General features: G+C 30.8%; 1 long non-coding RNA gene across 1 annotated transcript; it reads left to right on the forward strand.

The window, feature by feature from the left end:
• Nucleotides 1-8,431: 8,431 nt before the first annotated feature.
• On the forward strand, nucleotides 8,432-14,139 carry LOC145330658 (uncharacterized). The gene is made up of 5 exons (XR_013883541.1): nucleotides 8,432-8,527; nucleotides 11,593-11,650; nucleotides 12,090-12,151; nucleotides 13,458-13,513; nucleotides 13,894-14,139. It is a non-coding gene; the product is annotated as an uncharacterized LOC145330658 (long non-coding RNA).
• Nucleotides 14,140-22,477: the final 8,338 nt, after the last annotated feature.

Consider the following 22,477-nt stretch of genomic DNA (forward strand, 5'->3'; position numbering starts at 1 on the left):
AAAATCAATTTGCTAGCAGACGAAAAATGTCCCCATCACTTGAACCAGGTAGTTGTCATGGTAATATATTTATTGCCATGCTGCTAGTATTATCATACAAAACATACATACAATTAGTTCTACTATTTAATCCTATTCTAAACAAGCCCATTTCCTTATGTGGATATAAAAAAAACACCAATATTTGACATGGTTGTACGTATACAATATACATGTATGTATGGAGTGGCCACGCAACCAAAAAGACAAATAAGATTCCTAGAATAAATATGACGTATGTGTATACAATTCAGAAAATACTATAATTTAGCAAAAAAATAGAAATAGTTAATTACCGCATCGTATTATGTACGGCTTTCCGCGAATATCAAAATGAAAAATTATAAGATTAAAACCAGGTTTCATTAGCTCAAAACTGGTACCAATTTTATTATTTGTATTTTAATATTCATACAAAATTGTCTGTAATATTATGTTATACATGATTTTTTAGTATGGCTGATAACTGTTTCTAATCCAGCGGATATTAATCGGGTTTTAAGCCATACTGTAAACAGTTTCCATAAGATTCTTTAATGAACTGCAACTTTATAAGATTTTGATAGAAAAATCCAGAAAAATGTATAAATAATCTTATGACATCTTTAATAAATAAATTTTAAATTACAAAAATACTAGCATTCGCATATTTATTGTTCGCATGTTGTGTGTATGTGTTGGTACTGGTCTGTACATGTGTAAAGCCAAAGCTTGAGTAGGTGGGGAGGAAAAAGGAGGGCATGATATGTGTAGGCGTATGTATGTATGAAAGAAAAAGCAGAAGACAACTGTTTAGTTAAAACATTGCTGTCATATATATTTAATATTGTTACTGATTCAATATAAGATTCATTATTATTTTCATCATACCAAACACATACTATACTTTTCTTAATTTTCTATTCTTTTTTATCCTTCGTTGATCTATCCTTATTAAAGTAATAGATTAATACAAAGCTTACTCGGAAGGCTTAAACGCGAAAAAAAAAATTATTGTAGCGAGGCGGGTCAATAACCAACTTTGTACGTTTTCTTGTCCTACCGTACTATGGAAATGTACTAAGAAATATTTTTTAAAGAAATTACTGAACAATGAGCAAGAGCATCTACTAACTTTGTCCGTACGTTTGTCTGCTATTGGACATTGATAAATTCAAATATCGAGGCATTTAATTTTCAAAATTATACAGAAGTCTAAACAAAATTTTCGATTACATCCAACCTACAATTACTCTAATACGGGATTCATAATACGGACTTGATTATATAGAATCTTCGTATTTCACATTGTTCAAGGAATCATTACTTAAAAACAGCTAATTAAATGATATATTTATATTATATTTATTGTTCTTAAAAAGTTTTGTAAAAATCCACATATTTTAAATGGACAAATTCTTTCAAATTCCACCTAACTTTAACAGGAGTTACCATGTCAAGTTTGAAATCGATAGGACAAACTATAGAAAGGCTTAGATTTTATAAATGAAATATTACTTTTTAGACATAAAATATCTCAAAAAAGCTCTACAATCTATACACCTAATCATTACTCAATATGACATTTGTAGGATAGCAGTTAATGAAGTAAATAAAAAACAAATATTATATGTCCAGATATTATCTTTCATATCACCAGGGATAAGACAATGGAAGAAAAATGTATGTACTTCCCCAATGATGGTAAAGAAAATTAGCCCTTCTGAAGATTAAAATCATCGGTTGAAAATTTAACACTCTTTTGTTCGAACCAACAAATAAAGTTTAAAATAAAAGTTCCTAAAGATTTTAAGCCAACGAATGCTAGAGGGTGCTAAGGGGGTACTAGTATGATTTACAGTCCGTTGTCCCATTCCTACATAAATATCAAAGATATGCATCAGAATACATATGTAATCAAATTTACTCTTTTCTTATGTTTTTACTTTACAGCAAATTTGTAGGTGCTTTAAAAACATTTTTAGTTGCAACGATACTCTTTAAATAATTCATCCTTTTTCACTAACTTTAAACAGAAGGTTTAAATATGGTTCTTATATGACAGTTGCTTTGTATTCAACACTTGTAAAATTTTTTTTTTAGAAGGGGGGGAGGGAGGGTTGCACCATCCAATAAATAAAAAAAAGACTTTTCAAATATTGCAATAAATTTTTAAGGTCTGCTTTAGTCTACACAATTTCCATTGTTATGAAAATCAATAGTATATTCTGCTTTGCAAAAACTCTAACTCTTATTTTTTATGTGTTTGTTTGTGTGTGTGTGTGTGTGTTTGTGTGTGTGTGTTTATGTTTGTGTGTGTGTGTATGTGTGTGTGTGTAATAAATAAACCAATTGGATGGAAAATATAACTCAAACCATATTAGGTTAAGAGTTGGGGATATAAAACAAAAAAATAACTTTTTATTTTTTTATGACAAATTAATCAAGGAGGGAGGTGACATTTGGTTGTTTATTACACTAGTTTTAAAACAAATATGGAATTCTATTGAATTTTGATGGGTTTGTTCATTAAGTTGAGTATCCAAACGTTTAAATCACTAACTGTAATCTACAGAAGGGATAATTTGTGTATCATCATTGGTGATGTACATCAATTAATCGGCCATTTTAATGTTTTTGCTGAAGACATGCTTGTTTCTAAGTTTCCCTTAATGTTTTTTTTTAAAAATCTGGTTACTTTAAAACGAGCTTATAACTAATTATCTTGCATATTTAGATTGCCAACTAAAGAACAGCTATGATATGATTACGATAATAACAAACAATCATATATGTATTTATCGTAGTTAGGAAGTTGAAAATATTTCTTAAATATTAAATTATTAAACATAAATTTACCCCATGCAAAATTTAATATAAATAGGTCCCCTCCCCTATCAAAACTTTTACCCCCCATATTTAAGAACCCACTAATTTAGAAATGGATATATATTACGTGGATATTGTGACAGGGCAATTTTTGTCATCCATTTAGGTTGCTATTATTGTCCTCAGATATTGGTCAATACGTTCTTCTATTGTCAGGGGAGAGGGTGGGAACAGGTAATAAGGAGAGGATGGGGAATATTGTTATTTTAGCCAGCTAGCAGAAACATTTTATTAGGGTGTGCAAGATTCTCTAAAAATATCCGCGTATACTATATTCATTTTTTAGCCTTCAAGTTCTTTTAAACGCAAAACATTTTTGGGTGCTTCGCATAATCAAAAAAGTTCCTTTCATGATTAAAATGCCTATTAAATGTATAATTTTGTTTTACTCTTTGTAAATTTTTTGTTTGTTCAAAAAACCTCATTGCCCCTTAGACAAGTTGTTTCGTTGACGGAATTGTAAAAAAACAAAACAATATTGTAAAATGCGTTTTAAGATAATAGAAATGCTATATACCACCTAACTGTAACATATATGATAGCAATCTTTGGTATATGTACAATTATTACAACATAAAACATATGTTTTTTTGCTAATTTATAAGCAAATGGTAATTATTAATTAATCAACATTAATATGTTATGTCAAGATAAAAATATCATGATGCTTGTCTTTGGGGTGGGGGTTACGGGAGTGGGGGGTTAAATGATTAAATCTCTAAGTTTTGGTCAAAATTACCGAACTACAATACTCTAGTTTTTTTAATATCGACCGTCATAAAAAAAGTACTTTTAAAAATGATCTTCTATGAAAAAAATGAAATTTTTTATTAATAATTTTAAATAAAATATAAATAAGTATGTATATAAATAACATGTTTCTTAAGCTAAATTTCGTCATCTTCATGATCTTATGTAGTATGATTTTCTTTATTTTAACAGTAAACCTTTTTTCCTTGAATATTTTATTAATATTGGGCAAAAAAATAACAATAACATATATTTCTAAAAGCTATTTATATTTGATATCACTATGATTAAAAAAATCAAATATACTAATTTTATTTAAGGATGGAGTAGTAATATAATAAAATAAGAAGGATATCTACTAGATATCTGTAATTGTTCAATATAAATGCAAATTGGTCTACAAGGTTTTGTTTACTGCATAATGGTAACTCAATTCAACACAAAACCATCAAAATATTAGATTAGCAATTTTATCATATAGCTGCTATGTTAAATAGACTTTTATAATATTTATTTTACCAAAAAAGCTTTAATTTAATTTAAAATTAATTTTAATTCCGTCGTATTTTCACATTAGCCTTTTTCTAAACTAACCTAACCTATCAAAAGCTACTGTGAAAATACAACGAAACCCGATACTTTTTCGTTTTCTTTCCATGATCCCTTTATTTTTCCTGAAGACAAAAATTGGTGACATTTTAAAAACACTTTACTCTCCCTTTTAATATCCCCCCAACCGTATTCCCGTAACCAAAATAAGCCCCAGGGGGCACATTTTACGTCGTCTCCCCCTAACTAACCTTAAAGGAGAATGTGTTTAAAGTTTTGAAAATAACCCACAACATTAGCGTAAAATGTAACGTTTCTTCAGAAGCTCCCACGTAATTTTACGCAAGGTGTTAATAAATACATAGCTGCTGCTGCTATGTCAGACACTTTATGTTTAATTGTAAATTTAAGGAATGCCTTGATTCATAAACATAAAAAAGAAAGTTTTAATCTTGACGGAAAATGTAACTCTACATATTTTAGGGTTATATTCGATTCCTTAGATCAGTCATTATTATTTATTGGTAGATTATAAAAAGATATAGATACACCTTACTTAAAATAAAGTTAAGTATTTAACAGAGATAAAATATTAAAACATTTTTTTCCAATTTCTGCAATAAAAAATAGAACCAACAGTAGCATCTTAAAGTAGCTAATAATGTATTATTTTAATTAGATTATAGGTGTTTAGAAGGGGGCTAGGGGTGCATCAACACCCCCTTTAATATTTGAAAAACCCCTTGGCAAAACTCTCTAAATGCCAATAAATTTTCTAACGTTTTAGAATACAATATTTTGAATTGTCATTTCATCGGGGAGATTTAAACAATTGTTAATTGATCAGAGGTCAATCCTCAAGTATCTATGTCTTTGAACGACAAACTGACAGATCAAATAAAATATATTCTGGATGCTCAGGGAATCATTGCCAAAACCAGCCGAAAAAATGGACAGTCGGATAAGTGAATTTTAGAATAGATTGGCTACTAATTATCAAATTATAAGACCAAATAAATTACAAAAATAATCTTATCAAGATTTGGGTTAAAGAGAGAGATACATCCTAACTTTTTAGAATAGGTTCAGCATTTATAGAGATCTGAGTAACAAATTGTACTCACCTTCATTAAATGCTAGGGACTAATGCTAAAAAGTTAAACGAATTTAGGTGGATTCTTTTTAAAAATTAGGGATGCTGCATCGCTGGTGAGGCAATGTTAATTTTCTGAAAAATCCTCCAAAATCACATAAAAATCTACAAAAATTAAATAAAATCATAGAATGGTTGTTATCATACGATTATATTTCAGTTTTGTAGATTTTTTATGTAATTTTGGAGAATTTTTCACAGAATCCATCTCTAGTGTCAAATGTTTTGTTAAGGTTAAAGTTACACGAATTATTTAATATTTTAAAAGCTTTTATACTTGAAGGTTGTGTCCGTCCGTATCTTTTTAAACCCTTAACTGGTAGCCCTTATAGTACATCTAAGCATGATAGAATTGTCTTATAAATTTCAAACTCATTGAAGTTTTCTGTAACAATATTGTTAGCTTGGCATTTCTATAATCAATACTAGAAATCTTTTTTCTTGAATCAATCTAACCCCCTTCTCCCCCAACGGGTTTTACAATTTTATTATTTTAGAGGAATATTAATTTAGCGTTCATTGTCCCACCCCTGCATCTCAGAGAATACCTTATAAATATGCAGAACTAGGCATAAATAATTCTATATGGATTATAAAATTTTAGAATTTTAAAAAGAATTTTAACCTTTCCGTTTGCTATTTTATACAGGGATATTTAATCAAAATAAAAGAATAGTTTTATTTATGTCTGTTTAAAAGATATCTAAAATAGGCAGTACCCCCCCCCCCCTTCCTCCCAACCCTTTTTTTTCGAGAAAAAAGGAACCTATTTCTAGCCCCAGCAGGATGCCTTATCTTGACGGGGTTCTATCCACCCGGGTTAACATCCTTACCTTTTGTTTAACCTAACTTAAAATAAGCTGTAAAATAAGTCTTTTTCAAACAATAACATGCATTATAGAGGTGTAAAGGGTTGTCAATACCCCCTTAAAATTTAAATTGGGAAAGACTCCCATTTCTTTTTTCATCTCCTACTGGTTTCACACCACCCTGGTGGATTGCTATGCACGCCCCTATTTTCTACAAGTTTGTTTGAAGTCTGTATACTATTAATACGCAAAACTACACGATCGATCCCTATCTAAACTTTTATCTGCTCATTTTGTGTCTCAAAAAAAGTTTCTGGTTTAAACATAGACGTCCAAGGGGGGGGGGGGTACAGGGGTGATTATCACCCCCCCCCCAAACGAATTTGGGGGTGCCCCCAAAATATTTTTCATTTTACCCCTCCCATTTAAAATTTACCCCCCCCCCCCAAATTAAAAAGCTTGGACGCCCCTAGGTTTAAATTTCGCTTCTTAGGAGCATTGCTGTTCCTCGTTCAATAAGTATATAAATATATTATAAAATATAAAAAGGTTTATGACACTTTAAAACTTGCCAATTACGTACAAAATTGCAAAAGAAAAAATGAAAAAAAATTTAAGAATAAGAATTAATAATTCATAATATTCATAATGCTTAGGCAGGGTTCGGCAACCGCACCTTCAGATTTTTATCTTTGTTTTAAATATTATTTGATGTTATACTAGTGGCTTTGAGGGGATAGATCAAAGAAAGTTGCACCTCATACAAGAAATAATGGGGGAAGGTTAATTTGTTCCTTAAAACAAGCACAGGACCAGTATCTGTCATCTCTGAATAATACAGTAGAGCCCAGTTGGTTCAGTTACCAAGATTTAATCTTAAGATGTACCCCTGTTAAGCATACCTCATTCTCTTATTTTCAATCTTTGAGAAAAAAAAATTATTGATAGTATTGACCGCTCTAACCCTGCAGGGCCCCAATACTTTTTATTAAAAATGAATAAATAAAAACGTTTTATTATTTTATATACATTCATGATTTAACTAATAAGTGGAATATAAAACAACTAAATAATTCTAAATTGAATTTATCATATTATAAAATGAAATAAAAACCCTGAATAAACCATTAATTTTTTTGTATATTAACAAGGGCAATTAAATCCATTAGTGACACAATAATAAAAATCAAAAATTAATGATTATTAACTGTTTAGTTTTTATTTTTGAAAATATTTTCTGGTTTTGTGGAGACACCGAAAAGGATGCATCAGAGTAATTTCTTGAGGTTTTAATACCTGGTTCCTTAAGTAATTCAAACTAGTTGTAACATTGGATAATCAGGCTACCTTCAATGAAGGTAATACTGTAATACTTTGGTTGAAATTGGTTCATAAACTTGGTCGTAGACATATAGGTATAGTGGTATGTTATCATTTCCGATTATTTTCTACAACAGCAAAAAATATAAATATGTATAGGAACCTTATTATAGAGGAGTTTCAGTGTAATGGAAAAATATAAATGTGTACTGTTGTTCTAGATGTTATGAGCTGGATCTTTAAATCATTTAGTGCTACCAACTGCTACTGCAGATTCCACTGCCATTGCAGATGCCATTGCCACTGCCAGTGTTGCCAATAAAACATGGATCTTTAAATAAAAATTTCAGAGGTGAGCCGTTGGGTTATTTCAAAATGTTTCCCGGTTCACAACTGCCATTTTGATTTAAAGAAAGGTGAGCCGTTTTCAAAATCAGCTCGCTAGAGACATCGGCTGTGGCATTGCTGTGATTTAAAGATCCAGCTCTGATTGTTTCATAATATTATATATTTTTTGTGACAGTAATGACACTTCATGTAAGAGTAATGGATAAGATATTTATACAATACAGACAATATTTTAAATTAGCACATTAGAAAAACTCACATCATTTCTAAATTTTGTTTATTTCTCTTACTTTTTCCTCTTTTTTCTCTCTCTCTCTCTCTCTCTCTCTCACACACACTATCTCTCTCTCTCTCTCTTATTTATTAAGGCATATTCTGTAAATAAAACATGTGTCATAATTCCCATTTTTGCACACCCATTGTAGTGAATTTAAGGCAATTATTACCTTAAAAGGCCTTTTTGACGGTTAGCCAAAATGTAAAACGCTACTGCACTACCAAAAAAATGTAGCTAATTAAAATAAGTTACCGTTTTGTTTGTACACCGCCACAGAGCAACCTGAGTATATAAAGGTGTCTAAACCTCTGAGATGTTTCACTCTGTAGGAAGTCATGCAAAGTTGTCTAGTAATATGCCTGGCTGTCATCTTAACTTCCGTCCAGTCACAAAACCTGTACTACGATCCTAGAGGTTTGGTTTTACTTTCCGCAAATGTTTTACAAAATATAAACAATGTTTTTTTAGTATTTTTGTAAAGGGACGTTGTGATCCATTATAAACTTTTTTGTGGTGAATAATTCTATATTATATGTCATTGTCCATACGTCCGAGTACATGCCATCCAATCGTCTGTCCATATGTCCGTCTGTATATTTGTACGAAACACTATTTGGGGAATATGAATATTTTAGCTGCTATTCGAGATAGAAGACAGAATTTATTCATTTGACATACTATTTACTTGGTCTGTCGGGCTGCTCTAAAAAAACACATCAGATATATGTATGACGAAAAACGTATTTACTCTGCTAATATAATAAATACATATAAAAATATATATATAATCCAGAAAACTCCCTTGCCCAAGTTTTACAATAATCAGGACAGGGTCATCACCCTTTGGGCAGAGTTACATATAGTTCATGCCCACTCTAATCTTTTACTATGCTGCTATCTTAGATCAATTTTAAGTCATTTTGCTAATTACTTATTTTGTATCGAGTTGTGAATAATATCAGGAAGGGAGGGGACATTGGGCTGTTTATTACAGTAGTCCAGAAGTTTTATAATTTTTTTTTGTTTGTCGGCTTGGAGTCTTTATTGAATTTTAATTTGTTAAGTTATGTGTACAACAGTTTCAACCACTATTTGTAATCGACAGGAGGTGTTATGAATTTCATCATCGGTATTTTGGGTTGTACTTCAATTTAACCCTGAGATCATATAATAGTTTTTTTTCTATTGTTTTTCTGTGCTCTTATAAATGTTGTCATTCTTGTTTGTTTTTTTACAAAGTTCTTTTATAACGATTTATTCAATGGTTTCACTTAATTTTCATCAGGGGTCGGCAGACGCGCTAAAAAATCTGCGGTTCAATTCAAATTTTAATACAGCTAGGGATGGCTGCGGCGTTGCTTAACCTAATAGACTAAGTGAGGCTGAGGGTGGCCGCGAATAAAAGTGGCCAAATTTAAGTTTGCTGCAGCAGCTGGGGGTAAATGCAGTTTCTCTTTCTACAAGCTTCTAAGTTATCTCAAATCCGCGCGGTTTGTAGCTGTTGCAATTCAAGTTTCGAGAACTTTTGCATCTAATTGCAGCTACGAAAAACCGTGTTGCTGCGACTGTCTTAGACTGACCTTAAATTTGGCGGCTGCAGCTAAATCGGTGGGTTATAAAAACTACGCGGCTGAATGCGAATGAAGCTGCCGACCATGAATTTAATAACACCTTTATATACAAAAGTACACGGAATACATATGTATACGGAATTTAATATGAATTTTAAGGATTCTTAGAATTTTAATTTTGCTAGTGGTTTTGATTTCAAATTTATATACATAACTAAACTTTAATTATTTCATTTCAAAGTACATAAATATTTTCATTCATATTTCAGCTGTCATCTTTGATACTCTTTATGTATAGTCATGTTATTGGACTAAATTCTAAATAATATCAACGTAAATATGACATTATCATACATGTCAAAGGGATTTTTTTCAAGTCAAGGGTTGTGTTGAAAAAAAAACCTAAAACCATTTCAGCGGCTGCACCCAAAGTATCTAGGAGAGGAATGGAAGCAAATAAGCCTAAAAGCTTAAATTAGAAAATTTTATGACGTCACAAGGCTAATTTTTTTAGACACTTTGTCCAGCTACAAAAGATTTCTTGCAAATATTCTACTAATACATATATCCTATGCTCTAAAAATCTTCTTTTGAGTTTTGCTATTTATTAATATTGTCATCATTGTTTGTAATGTAAAAAAGTAACTTCCTGATAAATAAAAGTGATCTCGTTCTTATTCAAGAGGGCTAAGTGTTAATAAATAATAGATGATTCTATGAAAGTATCAAATTAATTTCTGACATTTTTTGTGTATATGATGACAACAAGGATAATAAAATCCACAGAACTAAAGCTAAAAATAAAAGACAGGCTGGTGCTTTCCCTGTAAGTGTCTAATAAGCCTATAAATCCCCCCCTCCCCCGATGTTTTTTTTTTAAATGATTTATAGTAAATTAAGGGTACACTTACCATTGCTGGGGGCTACTCCTACGGGCCTTAACCCTACGATGCCTAACCCTATGAGGCTATCTTGTACCGTACCCAATAAATAAGAGTACTTTGAAAACAATCTACAATACCAGCTTATAAAATTAACTTCCTATAAAACCTTTCTGATAATTAAATTATGGAGTAGTTCCGTAGGTAGAATAGAATACTTAACCTAATTCGTAATATAATCAATGACATAAGTTTTTTTTAGTTTTGTCATTAATATTAGGGTGTGTTGTGTGTATGTTTGTTTAGAAATATCTCATAAACAGCAGAGCAAATTAAATTTGCTCTATAATTAGTTTCTTGTCTTTCATCGTTATCGAACAAATAGAAAGAAAGATTTTACTATAGTTATATACTAGCGGCTACTGTCCACTAAAGGAGAACTATATCAGTTCAGCAGTCAGTGAGATCTTGAACTACAGACAGACAAAAACATCTTATTGCTTCTATATAAGGACATAACGATAGATCCTAATCTACATATATAAAAAAAATCTGTATGGAGTTTCATTTTGTCATAAACAACATTGTTAATATGAAATTCATTAATAGAAAAAACATAAAAATCTGATACGAGTAGGTTGAAGGGGTTTGCAATTAGAAAATCTGTTAAGTGGAGACTCTACCCGCTCCCCCCCCCCCTCTTTTTTTAAAAGGGAAAATATGTTTATCTAACTAGCCCCTTGGATAGAGATGAAACCCTGCGAGTCCCCAAGCTCTTAGTTACCCCTAACCTACCCAAAAAAAAACATAATAAAAATATTTTTATCTAATTTAGAATTCATCAAAAATCTACCAGATATAAAGAAAAAGTATTAAAATATTTAAATCTACGTGTGCTACAAAACCAGAATTTCGCAAAAAAAACAAATACGAGCAGGCAACCAACTCTCGTTTATACGTGTACTTACGGTTGTACGGACATACCCTAGTTATAGAGTAGCTGTGCTAAATTTGAATCATATTTTAGGTCGTGTAGATTTGCCGTATATCCGAGTCAGTTATGAAGCTCCTAATATAAATACAAGGTAATGTATTTCTTACTGCTGTCATGTCAGACGCGTTCCTCTTGTTAGTTGTAAGATAATATAGAATGCTGAAGTCTTTAAGAAAGAAAATTATCCAAAAAAAACTAACTACTGAAAATGCTAAATATGGAATACTTACATTTTTATATTTATAATATATGCTATGTTTGTATCATTGAGCCTTAACGTCTTAAGAATCAATATTTGAAAACATCAATTGATTAAGATAATTATACGATTAAAAAAAAGATAAAAAATCATTATGTTATATACATACTGATTTTTAGTTAATTATTATAGAGTTGATACTTTTTTTCAAATTGTACCTAACTATTACAGAAATCATCATTCAAGTTTGAAATCGATAGGAAAACTCAAACAAGCCGTGAAAAAGCTTCGCCCCAACCCCCTTAAATAAATATTTATTTTTAATTTTCAGGTCTGTAGAAAGGTTTGGAGGGCGTTTTGATTTAGTTGAAGAAAATTATGCCAATTATATAGGTAAGGATTGATATGTTAGTTTTGTCGGTATTCAACATTTTTAGTAGCTTAATAACCAGGGAGCTAAACGGATAAGACATCCCCAATGATGATACACAAAATTATCTTTTCTGGAGATTACAATTAGTAGTTGAACAGTTTGGACACCTAACTTTATACTCAAATTATCAAAGTCCCCAAAGTTGTTAAGCCAACGAATAAGAAAACGCTATTATAAAACTGCGGGGACTAGTTTAACAAACAGCCCAATGTCCCCTCCCTTCCTTTTAAAAAACATTTTATTATTTTTTAGCTGAACACCTTTGGGGACTTGATTAGTTTTTGATTGTTTGGTTCATTAAGTTAGGTGTCCAAACGGTTCAACTACTAATTTTCATTTACAGAAGGAGTAATTTTATGTATTACCATTGTCTTATCCCTTTTGATACATGCTAACAACATCAAAATAAGTTTAGCTAAGGACAATTTTGTCCAAAAATAGCGAAGCGAGCAGTAACAAGAAATATGACGAAATAGCCTTTAATCATGGAGTCATATGGTTGGTTATTAAAGCTTTGAACTTATTTAAGGAGTAGCTACCCACCTAAAATTCAACTAATTAATTGAAATGGATATTCTATTTTAATTTTCATTATAAATATGGATTCATAAAAAAATATTTTTGAATAATTAATTTGTTTTTGTCTAATTTGATAAAATTTAGATATTAATTATTTAAAGTGAGTCTAGAAAAAGTATGATATTCATAAACTATGTAGGAGTTAAGAAATTAAGGAGAGTAGCATCTCTACAACTTTGTTTGCCTGTATGCCTGTCACTCTGTATTAAGAACTAGCGGGTACGTCCCTAGTGGCCTTCAGAAGCACGTGAAGGGAAGGGTGTGGGAGGAGTTGACCCACTCCACTTCAACTTTAATTTTTTTAAGTGAAAAAATTGTCTAGGATTCTTCTTTTTTATAGGGGTGATTTCTCTTGGGAGGGTAGTGGTACCCTCCTCTAAAAAAGTTATAAATTCTAATATTTTTATTCTTGATTCATAAAAATATCTTTTTCAGACAAAAAAAAAATGGTTATTAGAAGACTGTTATTTTTGCTAAGACACTTGAAAATCATTTTTTTAATGAAGTCTGAAAAATATACCTATTGTTAAAAATTTGTTTTAAAAAAGTTAAATTTGATGAAATGGATAAAATTACGTTGAATGTTGATGTTTCCAAATTCAAAAACAAAAATATCCTTTGCGCTCTGCGTACGTATATACATTATCCTATGATAGAAAAAAATCGCTGATTAAATTTTTGCTTTAGATAATGAAGATCCTGTATTACTCTATCTTACAAGACCAAAGCGTCATCATTACTAGGTAATCTATCAGTAAGAATAACAGGGTGTATATTTGTCTCTTTGTCTGTGTGTACCAAATGATCTCCTTAACCGCTGAACCAATATGTATCTCCTGTATAGTTTAGCCACTCATGGGTCCAAGGAGGTTATATAACTATTTGGAGTTGGAACTTGGTAGCATCATACACCCCCCAGGAGAATTCTCCCCTAAAAAGCTGAACCCCATACCCCCCCCCCCCTATTTTAAGCTATTTCCCTTACCTCTCCACCCGTAAGGGCGACGCAACTAGCCATGTCCCCATTTTAAAAATCCTGTATATTCGTCATAACTTATGTCAATAACGTGGATTAAATAACGCTACTCTTATTTTTTTTTATTAATTTTTTTTTCTTATTTAGGATTCTACAAAGAAATGAAGAAAAACCACATAACAGATCAACAAAAAAGCTCAAACCAAATAAATCCATGAAAAATATTCCTATAAATTCAATGATAATGTTATTTCGATCAATATTTTTAAACGAGGCTTATATTTTGTTCAAAAATTAAATAAAAATTATAAAAAGCATTCCATGAAAATTTCCACAGTAAATAATTTTATATCTAATATTATTAATTATAGCTAATAAAAAATTTAAAGGAAACATATTAATTATTTATAATGTAAGAAAACAAGGACAACTACATTGATAAGTAGAACAACAATAAAATAGAATAATTATAACAACATAATGGCATGTTATCTCTCTTTCTTTTCTTTGTTTTTACAACTAAACATCTGTTCTATAACTAACTTTGTCTGATTATCGATTTTTGTTCTTTGCTTGTCATCCTTGTTCAATGTGAAATTCAACTTTCTTTGTCGCGTGTTTGTTTTAAGCAAAAAAAAACTTTTGGCTAATCAGTGGAAAATCCTATTCCTACGAATCTTCTTATTTTTATATAATTGCTATCGAAGCAGAGCGAAGTTTTTCTACAATCCAAAGATGATCTTACATAGTTTAATCGTCTTACAGAGTTTATAACTCGAAAAAGTTTCTTGTAACAATAAGCGTAGCAACTTTGTAATTATTGAATCAAATGCTAAACTTTTTAATTTAAGTCAGCTTATACCAATAACGAAATTAATTCGGGAAAAAAATCACGGAACCTGTACGTGTTTTTCAGCTGTCGTTGGGGGGGGGGGGGGGCAACACATAGTACAATTAAAGACCTCTCCATTTGCCCCACATATCTTATTTTAAACTTATTTTGCTTGTTGGTTATACCTTTTCCTGAATTTAAGTATGTTAATTTTTGCCTTGATTTCTGTTTTCCTATTATCTAAACACTAGAAAATACACTTTATTGTATATTTATAACTATGCTTAAATGAATGCTTTCATCTTTGTTAAATAAAATCTTAAGTAGGTATAAATATATAATCTCAAGATTTGCGATTTTTATAAAAATAGAAATGATTCATATTATTTGGAAAAGTCTAATATCACTTATAGCAATTTTAAATGACTTTCATAGCCATAAATCTGTTTTTTTTTTAAACAATGATGACATCATTCAAAAGTAGCATAGCACAAACACATTAAAAGATGTAAAGAAAACAAACAGAACAACAAAGTAACATCAAGAGTGGATGCTAGTAAATCAGATGGATCATCTGAAATAATTTCAGAAGCATATTTATATAAGAATATAAGAATTTAATAAAAACCATTCCAAAGCATTCATTATAATACCTTGAAACTATAATCTTATCAGACCAGCCATTTGCAAGATCTTAAGCTTCAGACATAAAAGCCTCAATACTATATATTATAGGATATAGAATCAATATTTTTAGTCGTATTTTAACAAAATATGATTTATTTTCTTTTTCTTGTGAATAAAAAATGATTCATTGTTAAATAAGATAAAGTATCGGATTTAAGTTAAAATTAGTTTTCAGGAACTAATATTTTTTTTTAATTTTATTTCTAGTAAACCATTACAAGAAATAACAAGAAAATCTACGTTAAAAAATCATAAAGTACAAAACTTTTAAAGCATTGAAATTGAATTGGGAAAAATATATTTTTCCTTTAAAAACTGGTATGAAATAAAGGATTTTTTCATCTTATTTTATTACTTTTGTTAGGATTAGGTTTGCCTATATTGGTTAATGGGTAGCCCAGCAAGGTTAAAGCTCCGCAAGTCTAGACCCCTCCATAGTTAAAGCCTCCCGCAGGTGACAAAATAACGCCCTATAATATTCCATTACTTTATTTTGCAAGTTTTTTTGCAATGATATTGACAATTGAGTAAAGGAGAAAATTTAAATATTCTGTGAGATTTTACACCAAACTTTAGGAGAATATTCTGGGTCCCCCCCCCCCCTTCATCTCTCAGAACGAATAGTCTCTACATAGCACGGATCTTAAGGGATAAGACAATGGCTAATAAATTGATGTACGTCCCCAATGATTATACGCAAAATTACCTATTCTGTAGATTACGGTTGAAATGTTTAGATACTCAACTAATGAATCAACCAATCTAAAGTCCCCAAAGTTTTTAAGCCAACGAATAAGAAACGTGATTATAAAACTTTGGGGACTGGTATAATGAACAGCCCATCTCTCTCTCTGTGCTACAAAGTGTTATTTGTTGCACAGAAGGTATAAAGTTCTCTCCCCTAAGACATTACAGCTGCAAATAATTTTATTTTTATATGTTTACACAAACAAACGAACAAACAAAGTCATAATATAGTTCAAAAAATAATTCTTAAGTACAGAGCTGGATCTTTAAATCATTTTAGTGGTGAGCCAGATCGGGGTGAGCCAACTTTCCACCAATAAGAGCATAGCATTTAATGAAATGCCGCGCTGTGATTGGCTGAAATTCGGCTCACCCCGATCTGGCTCCCCACTAAAATGATTTAAAAATCCAGCTCAGATAAAATTATTGGATCCGGAACGGTTAGCTCTTTTCGTCAATTTAGACCTGTTAGAATTGTCCTTCAATCTTATAACTGTAAAGTACGATTTAAAAAACGTAGCAACTCTATTATCGTTACCAGAAAATCCGTATGTCCATGTAAAACATGATGCTTTTTTAACTTTTTGACAACAATATTTAGCTTTCTTATATGAACACAAAAATTATTATCTGGACTTTGTAAGTTATCCCTCAAATTTAGTTATCCAACCCCCTTTACATTACATCAACGATAACTTATGATATGATACAGTCATACAATCAATTTACACTTCCCAGAGGAATAACTTAGTCACTTCCCATAAAGCAGATAGTGGATCACTTAAACCTGCACACCCCCCACCCCACCTTCCGGCAAATTTATTTGAAAAATAAGGGATGAAGGAGGTCTGTAAAGAGACGAAAATAGTTCTATACAACCTCTTTCTACACTAAGTCCTGATTGAAAAGGACAAAAAGAGGTTTTTGGAAGAGAATGTTTCTAGGGGCAGTTTCTGTTCCATTGAAATTAACGATTTCTTAAAGTCTATCCACTGCGTAGGGTCTTTGCAATGTTGGGCTGGCCATTATTAAACTTAACCTAAAATTATTAATTTTGCTTTGAACTGCAGGAATAAGGTATAGCCAACAAGCGAAATAAATCTAAAATGATATTTGGGAGGGGGGGCAGATAAAAAGGTCGTCTTTAGTAGGAAATCACGAAAAAATCTGCTGAAATTTCCAAGTACGTTTTGAAACTAATTCAGTTATTGGATGCATACAGCTGTTTGACATAACTCTATTATCCCTTCATTTAATCTATTCCATGTTTTAAATATGTAGGGGTGGGGGGGGGGGTTGTGTCCACTAATTGCCTAATAAGTATTTGCGAATAATTTTATAGTTATCATTATTATTGAAATATGATAAAGATTGGACATATAGTATTAGAGGGGGAAAGGAGTTATGTAATAACAAGAGAATTAGAAGTTATAACATTAGACTTAAATATACTAGACTAACCATTAATTGTTAATTATAACTAAGTCATAATACAAACGAAAAGAAAATTGCTACGCTTCCTAAATCGTACTACATTGCTTTAGGAATCTTAATGAAAAGTTTAAGATCGATTAACGAAAAGAGCTAACAGTTACGGAGAGACCGATCCTTATTATAGAAAATCTTCGCTTTTAAATATTCAAATATTAATGTACAAAATTGAGTATATAACATTGAGGGAGGAATGGAAGAAATAAAATTAAGTGAGAAGTAAAAATCTTACGGGTAACTCTTTTTGTAACTCTATCATTACAGCTGGGGAAATATTAGATAATAATGAGGAGGGGAGGGTTAAGTGTATACATATTTTAATTGATTGCTCATAAGAATTATTGTATAACATGAACTATTAGATCCACATGTAACGCAGTAATAACAGGAGACTACATATGTTAAAGTTGAAACAAGAATAATCTACCAAAAACTATAGTCATAGTTATAAAATATAGAGCACAAAAAACTTAGCTCCATTATCCTATAATATAAAGTACTAAGCTTTTTTGTTTGTAGCGAAGGATCTCGCTCACCACTGTACCGATATGGTTTTTTTAGAGGGAAGCTTCTTATAGGCCCTGAGATGGTTTTAGGCTACTTTATTTTTATAAATAAGCCTGGGTAAGGTTTTTAAGTTATTTTCTGCCCTTCAATATTCCTTGAATATAGAGCCCCTAGATGCTAGGGGCGCATACGCCTGTCTATAATACAAAGTAGAACGATGTCTGTCTGTCCGTCTGTCCCTTAAGATCCCGGTAACCACTGAACCGATCGGATTCTCCTCTTTTTAGGCTATATTGTTTACTACAGTGTGTTTTTTTTTATGAGAACTTTTTTGAAAGCAATTTTACCCCACTTATAGTTATCAGAATTTAATGATTAATGACTTATTTTCTTCGTTTTTTAAGGGAAAATATGAAACAACCAAAAAAAATTACAGTTTTTGTTGAAAAAGTACAGTAAAGTTGAAAATTAAAAACTTAGGTGACAATATCTAAAAATGGTTTTAGTGCATTTTTCTTATGCTCAAAATTGGATTTTCAGTAGTCGACATTGGGGGGCCAGTACTTTCTCCCTGATTGAGATATGGCCTTCAAACTTTGACCTATTCTAGTACATGTCCCCAATAGTATCTGTATAAATTTATAGCTCTATATCTCAACTTTGAAGCGTTTTGCAGCCATTCTTGCAAAAGGTAGAATATTTGAACATAAGAAAAATGCGCTAAAAACATTTTTAGATGTTGACACCTAAGTTTTTAATTTTCAACTTTACTTTACTTTTTCAACAAAAACTGTAATTTTTTTTGGTTGTTTCATAATTTCCCTTGAAAAACGAAGAAAATAAGCCATTAATCATTAAATTCTGATAACTATAAGTGGGGTAAAATTGCTTTCAAAAAAGTTCTCATGAAAAAAAAACACACTGTATATGTAGTTAAGCAGTGTTAGATATCGCCGCAGGTAGGGATAGGGTCTCCACAGAGGTTAAGCTTAGGGAAAAAATAAACTTTCCCTTCTTTTTCAATTTATTTTTTAAAATCTATCAAGTTTAATGATAAAGTTCTCATATTCGTTGACTTTTATGACTTTATTTTTATTTTGATAGGTTGGTTCAAAAGTTTAAAGTCCAAACGTTTCACCACTAATAATAATCTACAGAAAGAGTAATTTTGTGTATCTTCATTGGGATGTATATCATTTTATTGTCAATTGTATTATCCCTTAGGATCAATGGCTCGGTAGGCGCTAAGTGAAAGCACCAAATTTAGATTTATGAAACATTTATTTAGATTAAGACTTAATTGTTTATATATGTATGTAGATCAGTTCTGAATTTGTAGGGAGGGAAGGGACATTGTATTTGTATATTATACTGGCCTCATTCGTTGGCTTAAACAGTTTAGGGACTTTGATCATTCTTGATTGGTTAGTGCAAACTAACAATGTCAAATAGTTTGAAGAGCTAGAAAATTTATTCATGGTAATGGAAAGTGTACATAAATTTATCGACTATTGTCTTATCCCTTAAGATTCCAGATTTATTGTAATGTTGTATATTTATGTAGTCAAAATGATTAGAATATCTTCTCTACAATTGTACTTTAAGTCTTTTCGGTTGGTCTGTCAGTCTCGGAGGAAAGATTGATTTTAGCCTAAAATAGTATGTAGATTAGACTGGCCCAAAAAAACATGAATTTTTAAATCTTTACCACATCAATTTGCGCATACCTTGAAGTTGTTACCGGCTCAAATATAGACCTTTTAGTGAAAACTAGACCTCTCTACAATGAAAATTGATCTCGAAATTTCAATCTTAAGCTTTTTATCAAAAAACGGAATATTTTCATGATTTTAACAAGAAATAATTAAAGAACTGCCAACCTAAAATAATGTAACAAGAGTTTAAATATGAAGCAATTATAAAAAGTAGGCAGAACCGCCATTCCTGCTGAATAATTTTGAAAAACGTCTAAACACATTGTTTTATTTAAATTGATAATTTGTGTAAGAAATTGAACTAAAACAGTAGCTATTAGTCTTATGCCATTAGTGACGAACTGGCTTTTAACGCCCGGTTCCAGAAAATGCCGAAAAAAAAACGGTTTCCAGTTTCAGGATTGCATCATGCTCGTAAGAGCCTACCCTTTACTGCGCTGTTTTTCAATTCCCCCCAGAGAGAAGCGTTTCTATCTATTCGGTTGGCCACAATCTTTCATCGAAAATGGGTGAACCAAGAAAAACAAGGTGATTTAAAATACCCCTTCTAACTTTTTTGTTTATGAAGTAAAGTTAGTGATTTTTTTCATGAAATTTAAAGTTTATTGGCAACTACATTCATTTGTGAAATCGTTTTAATCAAATTATTATTTTTTATATGATTTTTTTATCGTTTAATTATGTTCTATATAACTCCGGTTCGGCGTGAGTAAAAATACCCGCTAGTATTATTGCCCTGCTCGGCGCGAGTAAAGATACCTGGTTTTAACTTTTCAACCATTAGATATATTAGATATTTTTTATCATTTATTATTCTCTTCAAATGTAAAAATTTCTTTATTTCCCAATGATAAATATAATTGATAGATAGATAAATAAAATGATCGATAGATAGATAGATAGACTGATATATAGGGATAAGACAATGGCCGATAAATTTATGTAGATTCCCAATGATAATCAACAATTGTTAGATAGATAAATAAAAGGATGGATGGACAGATAGATAGATATATCTTGGTTTAGACTTTATTACATAAATATTTTTAAGGGGTGGGGGGGGGGGATATGTAAATTTGATGGTTTTAGGCCATTTTTGTTATCTTGATATTACTGTATTATTCTATTCTTTTGTTTGTGATATTTTTTAAATACTTTAGGCCAAAGATATGTGATAAGTCTTTTCTAGTCTTTCCTTTATCAATAAAAATTATATTTTTTTATATATTTGTCAATTACTGATACTACTAGAATAGTTGCTACTCTATAATTCACTTTGGATGTTCAAAAATTACATTATCAATATCCCTCCCATTATTATCAATACAAATATTAGCAAAAGTTTTAAAACTTCCTCGAAATGGGCTTTTTTAACCGAAAAGGGCGGTACCTATAGCCAAAATCTTAAATGTGATATAAATTGTTTTGTATGTTAGTTGTAGCTCTATCAATTACATGAGGTTATGTAGTTTTCAATTACAGATCGTATCGTAGTTTTAAAAAGTGTTCATCTCACTTTGGAGGTTCAAAAATTACATTTTTAACTTTTTGGGCCAAAAAACCGGGTATTTAGGTCGAAAATGGGCTTTAATGCCGGGGGGAAAGCACCAAAAAAGACCAAAAACGGTTATTAATGCCGAAAGGTTTCTTTACTCGCGCCGAACCGATTTTTTTTGCAACTTTCCTGTGCACGCCACTAGAGCAAAACAAAAAAAATGGAATTCCGTTTTTACCATTATAAAGCTTCCCTGAGATTTTCAGCTCGATCGGTCCATAAAAGTGGCGCTCGGCACTAATGGGTTAAGAGAAGAGAAATTAGAAAAACTCTAAAAAAATACATTTCAAAGACATAAAATAGGAAAACGTGTTTTTAATAAATTTCATGGCTCAACAGACATTGTCGCCAATAAAGAGACAATTTATTTAAATAAAAAATTAAATGAAGGTAAAAAAAACATGTAATATACGTATTCTAATATTCAACTTTAAAAAAAAGCATACTAATAAAAAAAATAATATTGCAAAAAATAATTTGATTGTTTTTTATTAAACCAGGAATAAAGAGTAAGGCTTATCTTTAATTATTTTTCTTACATGATTTTGCAGTATGAATTAGCTTTCCCAAATTATTGTAATTGTACATAAATAAATTTTTATACTTTCTTTCTTCATATGTTTATTCCTGGTGATTTTAATATTTTATTTCAATGTTTGTAAACAAACAGACAGAAAATTTGATGTTTTGCTTTATATCTGGTGTAATGTGTAAGGCTATATTAATTGGGGAAGAAAGAATGAAAATAAAAATGCATTTGACGAGATAGTGATAGATTTTTTCTTAAAATCAATTATAGGGCTAAAGTCTACAAACAATACATAACCTATTTTTACATTGCGCACATTGAAAAGCGATTTAGACCTTCATTTGGGCCACACTAATGTAGATATTCGCATGTTATATAAATCCTGTAGACGATCCTTAAGTCTCAGGTATCCTACATACCGTATACACAGAGAGAGAGGGGACGATGGGCTGTTTATTACACTAGTCCCTAAAATTTAACAGCGTTTTCTTATTCGTTAGCTAAATAACTTTGGGGACTTTGGTAAATTTTAATTGGTTGATTTATTAAGTTGAGTGTTCAAACGTATCAACAACTAATTTTAATATACAGATGGGAAAAATTTATGTATCATCTTTGAATGTGTACATCAATTTATCGGCCATCGTCTTTTCCCTTTAAATCTCTGG

This window comes from Acartia tonsa, chromosome 10 (assembly GCF_053477335.1).
Source record: "Acartia tonsa isolate MP-2025a chromosome 10, ASM5347733v1, whole genome shotgun sequence".
Classification (NCBI taxonomy): domain Eukaryota; kingdom Metazoa; phylum Arthropoda; class Copepoda; order Calanoida; family Acartiidae; genus Acartia; species Acartia tonsa.